Consider the following 8,993-nt stretch of genomic DNA (forward strand, 5'->3'; position numbering starts at 1 on the left):
AGAGGAAAACAGCAAAAAAAAAAAAAAAAAAAAATACTCGAATTGACGTCAAATTTCTCAGGGTGGTTCCTTTAAACAAAGTAAACTAACGCCTTTGAAAATAATATTACGTAAAACTTCGGTCTGGGCGTGAACCGAACCCAAGCCCCCGGGGTGCTAGCCGAGCACGCTTCCCCGACACCACGGTGGCTCCGCTGTTCTGGTCCTAGGGCGCGCGTCATTGCGAACCTCTCCTCGCAGCCATCTGTCTGACTAAACGCGTGGTCTAATGCGTGCTTCGGTGGGCGCGTGACGGCGCAGCCAATGGGTAGGAGATGGCGCCACGTCATGAGCGTATAAGGTGAGCGTATAAATGTTGACCGTCTTTCACTACCGTGAAGAGGGGTGCAAGCGAAGCTCGGGATCCGCGACTCTTCGTTGTCGTAACACCTCGGCTTCGCGCTCCCTCACGGCGAGGTCGGCACGTCGACGAAGAGCCCTTTCTCGAGCGAGTCACCGGTGGCGTTCATAAAACGCCGCCTGTTTTTCGGCCACACGCACGACACGTGTCCCGCTCCAACTGCCGTTCCTTCGACGCAGCCTGCTCTTGGGCAGAACGAGTCAGACGCGGCCTCCCCATCTGACTGCCGGGTCTGAACTGGCGGGAAACGGCGCGCGCGAGGAGAGTGAACATGCGATCACACCCCTTCCCTTTTCCGGAGGAAGGGGACACCTGCGGTTGGCTCGTGCCTTGCACTGCGTCTACTTTTTCATGCATATAAAACCCCACTTTAAAGGGCGCGTATGATGAGCCGACAGTGGCTGAATCGGTTAGCGTGGTGTTCTCGCAACTTTACAAGCAATCTTTATTTTCTCGCGGCTTGGGTTTTTTTTGTACGGAAACACCGACGCCGACACGAGTGAGGTAATACAAACTTCGCTTGAAAATAAAAAGCATTATTGTCCGGTTGAATGCCGCTGAGCGGTCCTTCGAGTTATGAACTTCTCGCGGGAAAACAAGTGCGGTGAGACGCCTGGTGCGTTCTCATTTGGCTTTACTGAGAGACAATTAAAATGCAGGCGCGAGCTTGTGTGGACAAGGAACGCGCAGGAATATAAGAAAACATTTCACCGAAGGGACGATAATGCTTTTGCATTCGTACACGTAATTTTTTCTTGGGTTCCGAGAGTCTTCATTTAACACGCGCGCACACACACACAAGAAAATCAGGACTCCTTTAAAAGCGAGTGAGCGAAGGGAAATTTGGCGAAGACAAGTGTGCTTTTGGGATCGTTGACTTCGTCATCATTAATCCACATTATAATTTATTTTCCCTTAGGACCCCTGTCGTGGTATTACATAATGGGGTGGGGGGGTACAGATGATAAGAATAGAAACAGATATGGTTACAATTTCCTACAAAACTCAGCCTGTGGATTCGTATGAGAACAGAAAAGAAGAGGCGAAAAAGCACATTGAATACAATGCAAAAACAAATCAGCAGAGCAGTCACAATGTGAAACGGCAATAGCAAAAGAAAGAAAACGCAGTAAAGTCATCATAAGGCTAGGGTTTGAGGTGATCAGTAAGCAGCTGTTTGAAGATAATGGGGTTCCGTTCGTTGACAACTCCATCTGGTAAATTGTCCCACTCTACGATGACTCTAGACAAAAACGATTGATAAAGGAAAATGTTAAACCATGCAAGCGCTGAATGCTGCGAGAGTTAAAAGGGCGACGAGATGTACGGTGAGGATAGCTAGAGGGGGCTTGTTGGTACGGCATATCTTATTTCGTTGTAGCGCAAGCTGAACAAGGACAACAGAAAGGTACATCTGACACACACAGCGCCTAACTTTCAACAACAGATTTATTTCCCGTTCTCGTCGCTATATATACACCCTCGAAACGTCATACAGCGCGTGTAAAATTTCGGTAAAAATGAAACAGAAATAAACTGGGAACCACACGTAAGCAGTTTTTTTTACTCACATATTCACAGACATGTGCACGTTCAACGGGAACAAAGATAATTGCGCTCTTTTGAGCATAATGAAATGGAAGGTTTGCTGCCGCATGCGTCGCCTAATGTTGCTATGTGTCCAGCTTCTATTATCAAGCGCGTCATCTCACACCTGCTTCTGCTCATGATGGCTGTTTCTTTAAATCTAGATTTGCATTTGCATCTCTGGCAATGGATGGCAAGAAAGCCATTCATTGCCAGAGATGCAAACGCAAACCTAGATTTAAAGAAATAGTCATCATGAGTAGAAGCAGGCGTGAGGTGACGCGCTTGATAATAGAAGCTAGACACATAGCAACATTAGGCGACGCCTGCGACAGCAAACCTTCCATTTCATTATCCTCAAAAGAGCTAAAACTGCTTACGTGTGGTTCCCAGTTTATTCTTTTGTTCATTTTTACCGAAATTTTACACGTCCTCTATGACGTTTCAAGGGTGTATATATAGCGACGAGAACGGGAAATGAATCTGTTGTTGAAAGTTAGGCGCAGTGTGTGCCTTTCTGTTGTCCTTGTTCAGCTTGCGCTACAACAAAATAAGAGATGTACGGGTTGGTAGGATTAGAAGCTTTCCATGTAGTTGAGGGTAGTTATTATATAGTCAGTAGACAAGGCACATCCTTTCAATTTTCCGACGGAACGCCATGGAATACATTTTTCACGGCTGTACCTGGAAGTGATGAATTTAGCGGCACGATTTTGTTTTTATTCTAATATGTTAAATAAGTAAGCTTGGTGCGGGCTCCAAATAGCTGAGGCGTATTCAAGTTTACTTCGAATGAAAATTTCATAGGCTAGTTTTCTTATGGATGAGGGCCACAGGGCAAGGGTACGTCTGACGTAACCAAGTGGTTTAGTGGTGTCGGTAGCCAAATTTGTGATATGCTCGGACCAGGTCAACTTGCTGTTAATAGTGATACCGAGACAGATATGATTCAACGGTGGATAGGGCTGTCGAGTTTATAAAGAGTACGGATGATCCTTGTTAGAAGGTGTACGGGATACCTGCATAACTTCACATTTGGATATTTTCATTAAAGAATTGTAACACCAGCTTTATGTTAAGTGCAAGTCTTTTTGAAGCATTGCATGGTCGGTTTTGTCTGTATAATGTGACGATAAATTACGCAGTCGTCTGCAAAAAGTTGGATAGATGATGAGATGCCGTTATGAAGGTCGTTTATTAAGATGAGAAAGAGAAGGGGACCGAGGACGGGCCCCTGTGGTACTCTGGAGAAGACGCTAGCAGTGGTTGAGCAATGATTTCCGACAGCTGTGTACTGGAAGCGATTAATAAGAAGGCAACGGGTCCATGACAATGCGAGAGGGTCGAAACCGAGACACGAAAGTTTGGTCAAAAGCCGCTGATGGGGAACACAGTCAAATGCTTTGGCAAAGTCTAGGTATATGACGTCATTTTGAGGTGATGAGGATGATGAGGTGAAGTTCAGTAATAAATTCAAAAATCTGTGTATCGCATGAAAAACCAGGCTGGAAACCGTGCTGATTGTGAGAAAAGAAGGAATGATCACCGAGATGACATGCTATGTGTGAATACATTATATGTTCTAGGAGTTTACTGGGGAATACTTGTTAGAGAAATGGGACGATAGTTGGAAGGATCAGTGTGGCTGCCTGACTTATATAATGGTACCACTTTACTAATTTTTCAGTCATTTGGAAGTGAACTATCAGTAATGGTCTTCCTTGTTTGCTCATAATAATATAAGAGTGGGCAATAGCTGAAGAAAGACTGGCGAGAGAGGCAGACTTAAGCGCTGGCTTACGCATCGCTTTGCTGAGGCTCTCTAATTTTCCATTAGCTAAAAAAATTACATTTCGTTCCGAAATAAGCAACCGATCGAAACATTTGTGCAGAGTTCCTGCACAGAAAAATATGCAAAGACGCAAAAAAGTAAACGAAAAGGAAAGCATGAACCGCGAGACGCTGATGCATTTAGGACGCGAACTTGAAGAGCGAATTGAGGTTTATTTCTTGTATAATAATGGGTAGTCGTCACAGTAACGTATCATTAAAATGTTCTAAGCGACTAGTCTATATACTATCTCGCAAGTCATTCGCAGCACTGTGGAACCTGCAGAACTCCTTAGCCAATAGGAAGGCCGAATGTACCCCTGAGGTGTCTTCATCTGCGCCGCGTCGTCTGCTCAGCGGCTGCTGAATTCGCGTAATACGACGTGCATGAGCAAAGGTCGCTGTAACGTATCATGTACCAAACAAAACAAAAGAAACTCTCTCACACTGTCATTTATCAGTGTTTGGCTTGGAACTATATTCCGCCGCGCAATAATACTGCCTGTATGCCTCGTACCTTTGGCAGCGCTGCGAACGACTCGTGAGAGGTAGTATAGATGGTGTCACTACTTCTCCTTAGCTTTTTAGCATTTGCTCAGTTTACATCGTGGATTCGTCAACTGTTCAAACCTCCATCTTTCTGTGGCATCTTTGTTACCTTTTCTTTGAAACGTGCGTAAGCGGCTCCGCGATAAAATGCGCCATCGTATCTATCCTTGCAGCGTGTGGGAGGCCCTCGTGTTCTACTGGATTGTGGGGATTCCCGTCGCTTCCTGCGCTTACTGCATGCGCCATCCGGATAGGTAGGTGGTTCCATGTACAATGTCGATCCGTTGCAACATGCAACTCTTCTACGCTATATACCTCTGGTCTGCTGACCGCATACTGTAGAGTTCAGGCGCCCGATTAGCATCCACGCCAATCAAGTTGGTCTATCGGATATTTTAGTGGCGGGAACGCGAGCATTTTTTTAACGCTTTCAGCTACACTTTTCACTTTCAGCCACAGGGGGTGACACCACGCGTAGTAAGCGAATATGTAATGCATTTTATGGTGCCCGTAAAAATGCCAGGTTTACTTCCTGTGGTATTCTGATACTTTGATATCGCTTTCAGTGCTTCACCCTCCGGACTAAACTGCAGTTTTGCTTTTATTTTAGCGCGGCTGCAGCGCTTGGTTCTCGCCCCCCTTTCATTTCTTTTTTGTCTCTCTCCGCCACTATACTGCCGCTTTAAGACTGCGGTTCATGTAAATCGAGAGACTACTTGCAAGGCCACAATAAATTCATTCTTTTCCGGCACATTTGCGGTTCGTAAGCTGTCGGTGTCGTAGTTTTAATACGTATAAGCCAAGTAGGAATGTCGCCCTGCATCAGGTTATCGAAACGTACAGGTTAAAGATTGATTCGTTGTCGTCTGGTTAGTGGTAGGAGCGCCCTTCTAACGCAATGTCATTCTTACATAAGTCTCAGTAATCAACGTCGCATACACGCAGGCACATGGAGGGCCCGTTGCTGGGTCTCGCGCTGCTGGGCCTGAGCGTTTCGCCGGCATATTCGCTGCGTCGCTGCTGGACGCATCGCATGCTCTGCTGGCGCGACCTCTGCTCGCGCATGCCGTGGAACGTCATCCTCATGCTGGGCTCGGTGTTAGCGCTCACCCGCACAATCGAGGTATAACAACGCCCGCTGGGGGAAACGCAACGCTTCTCGTAACACGGTTTTGTACAGCGATCACTGCGACGAACAGCTGGCACTGTAGCTACTCCGAAGCGCAACCATATGGACGCAGTTGGAAATGTATACACGCAGCAAACGTTCGCACGCCAAAATGTTGCGACGTTTTAATGTCCGAACGCTAACATACACTTTGCAAGTGTACTTCCCTTATCAAAAGTATGCGAACCGGGCGACTATTGCCGCACGAAAATCCATGATAGAGTGTATAAGCGCGACTGAACGAGGACGTAGAGAGATACACAGAGACAGCGCTTTCTGTGTATTCAGTGTTCTACGAAGCGCTGTCTCTGTGTATCTGTTTCTTTCTGTGTCCTCATTCAGTCGCTCTTATACACTCTATCATGGATTATAACCGACCAGCCCGCCAACGTGTTTTAACCAACGCACAAAAATAAAATTTTATTCACAGCCTGTGATTGTAACTCGATATCGAGGACTGCAGTCCAAGCTTGGCATTGCGAACTTTCCAGTGCACTCTTGAATTTCAGTTTATGCGTCGGCACTACGAATAAATTCAGCTTTCTTCTTATTTTTTGCCTTCGTCTTTGCCTTCTTCTTTTTTAGCCTCTGGTTCGCATAGTTTTCCATTGTAAAAAGAGGGTAGTGCGACAAATAATAGCGAAAGAACAGAAATAGACGCCAAAAGTCGTTTTACCATAGACTTGTACAATTGGGCCCAAATGTAAACCTTGCTGCCGAATACTTTTGTTCCGAACAAAAGTGTGCATTCAAATAAATGCACAAACAAACACATAGACCTATGATGGGTGTATGTGTTTATCTGCGCAAACAAGTTGTACTTCCGCACCCTTCAGGCGAGCGATAACAATCAGCTGTCCACCCTTGATGTGGCCATGTGATACAGTGCATAGCAGGATAACATAATGAATGGCGAGGGAAAGGAAGGCGCACTCTGGGCCAGTAGTAGATTAGATGAAGTTACACAAGATCGAGTATGGGGAAAGCTATAAAACTCGGCAGTGGAACCTTGAATAGTTGCCCCCTCCCCAGTGAAGGCATGCATATTTTTAAAGGCACGTGTAGGATGGAACTCGCCGACGTTGGGGGCAAATAGACATCCAATCAAAGAGACGCTTTCATTCCCCAAACTCATAAGGACGGTGCGGCGATTGCATACACGTGACTTCAGAGGCACTTAAAGAGCATATTGACGATTCTCCTGTTGTCTTTTGAAATCGGAAAAATCATAATCCACCTGGGAGTAGGAAACAAAGGAACCACCACTCCCCCTCCCCAAGCGGGTTGCTTAGAAAGAAGGTTTTACGGTTGAATAATTTTTCCTGGTCCGGAAATCAAACCCGGCACCAACGCATTTCCTGTGCAGTCACTTACCATCTGAGCTAAACAGCAGGCTAGCACATCTCAGAACGAGGTCGAATTAACCGACACCTCGAAACGCTGAATATGGCAAATCAGTCCCGCTGAAATCCTCATGATGGGTAAAGTTTCACGGAAACGAAGAATTGTTAACCAGCCGAGTAGCATGAAGCTACTAGGGAAGTAGATACAGGCATACCAGAAAGAACGGCTCGCAATTGAAGAAACACTCGTCCTGGTATTGGACTTCCCGCTGAACTGATTTGCGTATTTGACTCTGTGTGATACTCTATTCCAGAAGGTCTGGGTTCGTGAGAGAATTGCAGAGCCTGCTAACATGTCCTGAAATATTTTATTTATTTTATATACACTCAAGACCTAGGTATATACAGAGGGTAGTGGGTAAAAACATAAAATATAACAAGGAACGAAATATAATTATTATCAGTTAAGTTAGAACCTTGCCTTTAATTGCGATAGCAATTATATTGGCACTCCAGGCGCATTTCTGCCGTTGGTGTCGGCGTCGCCATGATGTTGCCTATAAAGTCCAAGGGCGATAACACCGTCGCCGCGCGCCTTACGCTGCATGTGCGAGTGAAAGCGTCCGAAGAGAGCCGACGATAGCGGCTCAATCCCGCCCGTGCGAGAGGGAGCAGAGCGGGGAGGAAGCGCGCCGTCTTCCGTCGCGCGCGAGGCACCGGCGGGACGGAGGGGCGGCGTTCTACTCCGGCTGCAACTGCGTATGTGGAAGATGTGCGTGGTCGCGCGGCTGTATCTTGAGAGTGATCTGCATTGGAGCGGAGTCTAGGTTCGTTGACGGCTCGTAGTTCTGTGCGCGCTGTGTGTTCTCGGCACTAACTTTGCTTTGAAACGATAGACAGCACGAAGATCACTTCGCTCGCTGATGCTGCCGCTTTTCCCCACGCCAGCGTTTCGACAGCGAGTGTTCGCATTCATCGAGTGTGATGTGTTGTTTCCTGTGCGCGCGGATACCATGCTTGTTAATTTAGTTAGCAAACGAATGTTTACAGGTTGATACGGCCGATAAAAGTGCTATCCTTACTTCGTACGGCTGTCTGCTAGTTTGCTATCGCAATCGATGCTTCGCCTCTCTGGCGAAACTGCGACTTTTCTTTCCCGTTTCCGACCTCTTGTAGCTACAATGACAAACCGAGGTCTATGCGGGGGTTTTCTCATGATGATGCGACCACAGAGGTTGACGGTTGAGAGAGAGCAGAATGCGTCACCAGACCCAACACCAGTCATGTGCTTTATTGTTTATTGCTACCAGGTGGCACCTGCCTTCTGCTGCTTATTGCAATACAAAGCAAGCTTTGCGGTAACAATAATCACTTTATCCGCACTCTCCCCCCAAAAAAATGTTGTTTAAGTATATGGAGGGCTATAATGCTCGGAAATGGGACTTTGACTAGTTGCTCCCTCGTCAGGAAAAGCATGCATATTTCTGGCGGCGGGGTTAATTACGCTATAACGCAACTGAATTACTTACGTTATACAAATGTGTAACACAGTGCATGTATAACCTGACAGGAGTACAGGCTGGTAGAGATTGGTCTGGCAAAGCTGGACGACCACTTCTGGTCCCAACGGTCGACCAAGTCCTGCCAATTCATCTTGGTCAGCGTGGCTGCCTTATTGTCCGAGATCGTGCTTGGAGACTCGCTCGCCCGGTCCATGGCGACCACGGTTGTCCGAGTGGTAAGAGCCCGGCCTCCTCACTGCTGATGCACGTGTTCGAACGTCATATGACGTAGCGCTTATGTGCAAGACAAGGACATACCTGCGAGATATACTTATATTAGGCTAGGCCAGGTTCCGCGGTCCCGGTTGTTTTAGCCACGGTGGTACCCACTGCTGTGGCTCCTCTAGAATGTTTATTGAAACGAAAGAAGAGAATAACAAGCGGAATCGGTGGTTTTATTTGCAACCACCTCAAGCCAGAAACGTGGACGTGGTAGCCCAATTCTTCCACCGGCGTCAAAGCTTCCACCAGCGTCAAATTGTCTTTTTGTCCACTTTAATTTCCCACTGGCCAATTATTTTATTATTTCACTTAAAATAACAGCGAATTTCATG

The sequence above is a fragment of the Dermacentor andersoni genome, chromosome 3 (genome assembly GCF_023375885.2).
Source record: "Dermacentor andersoni chromosome 3, qqDerAnde1_hic_scaffold, whole genome shotgun sequence".
Lineage (NCBI taxonomy): Eukaryota > Metazoa > Arthropoda > Arachnida > Ixodida > Ixodidae > Dermacentor > Dermacentor andersoni.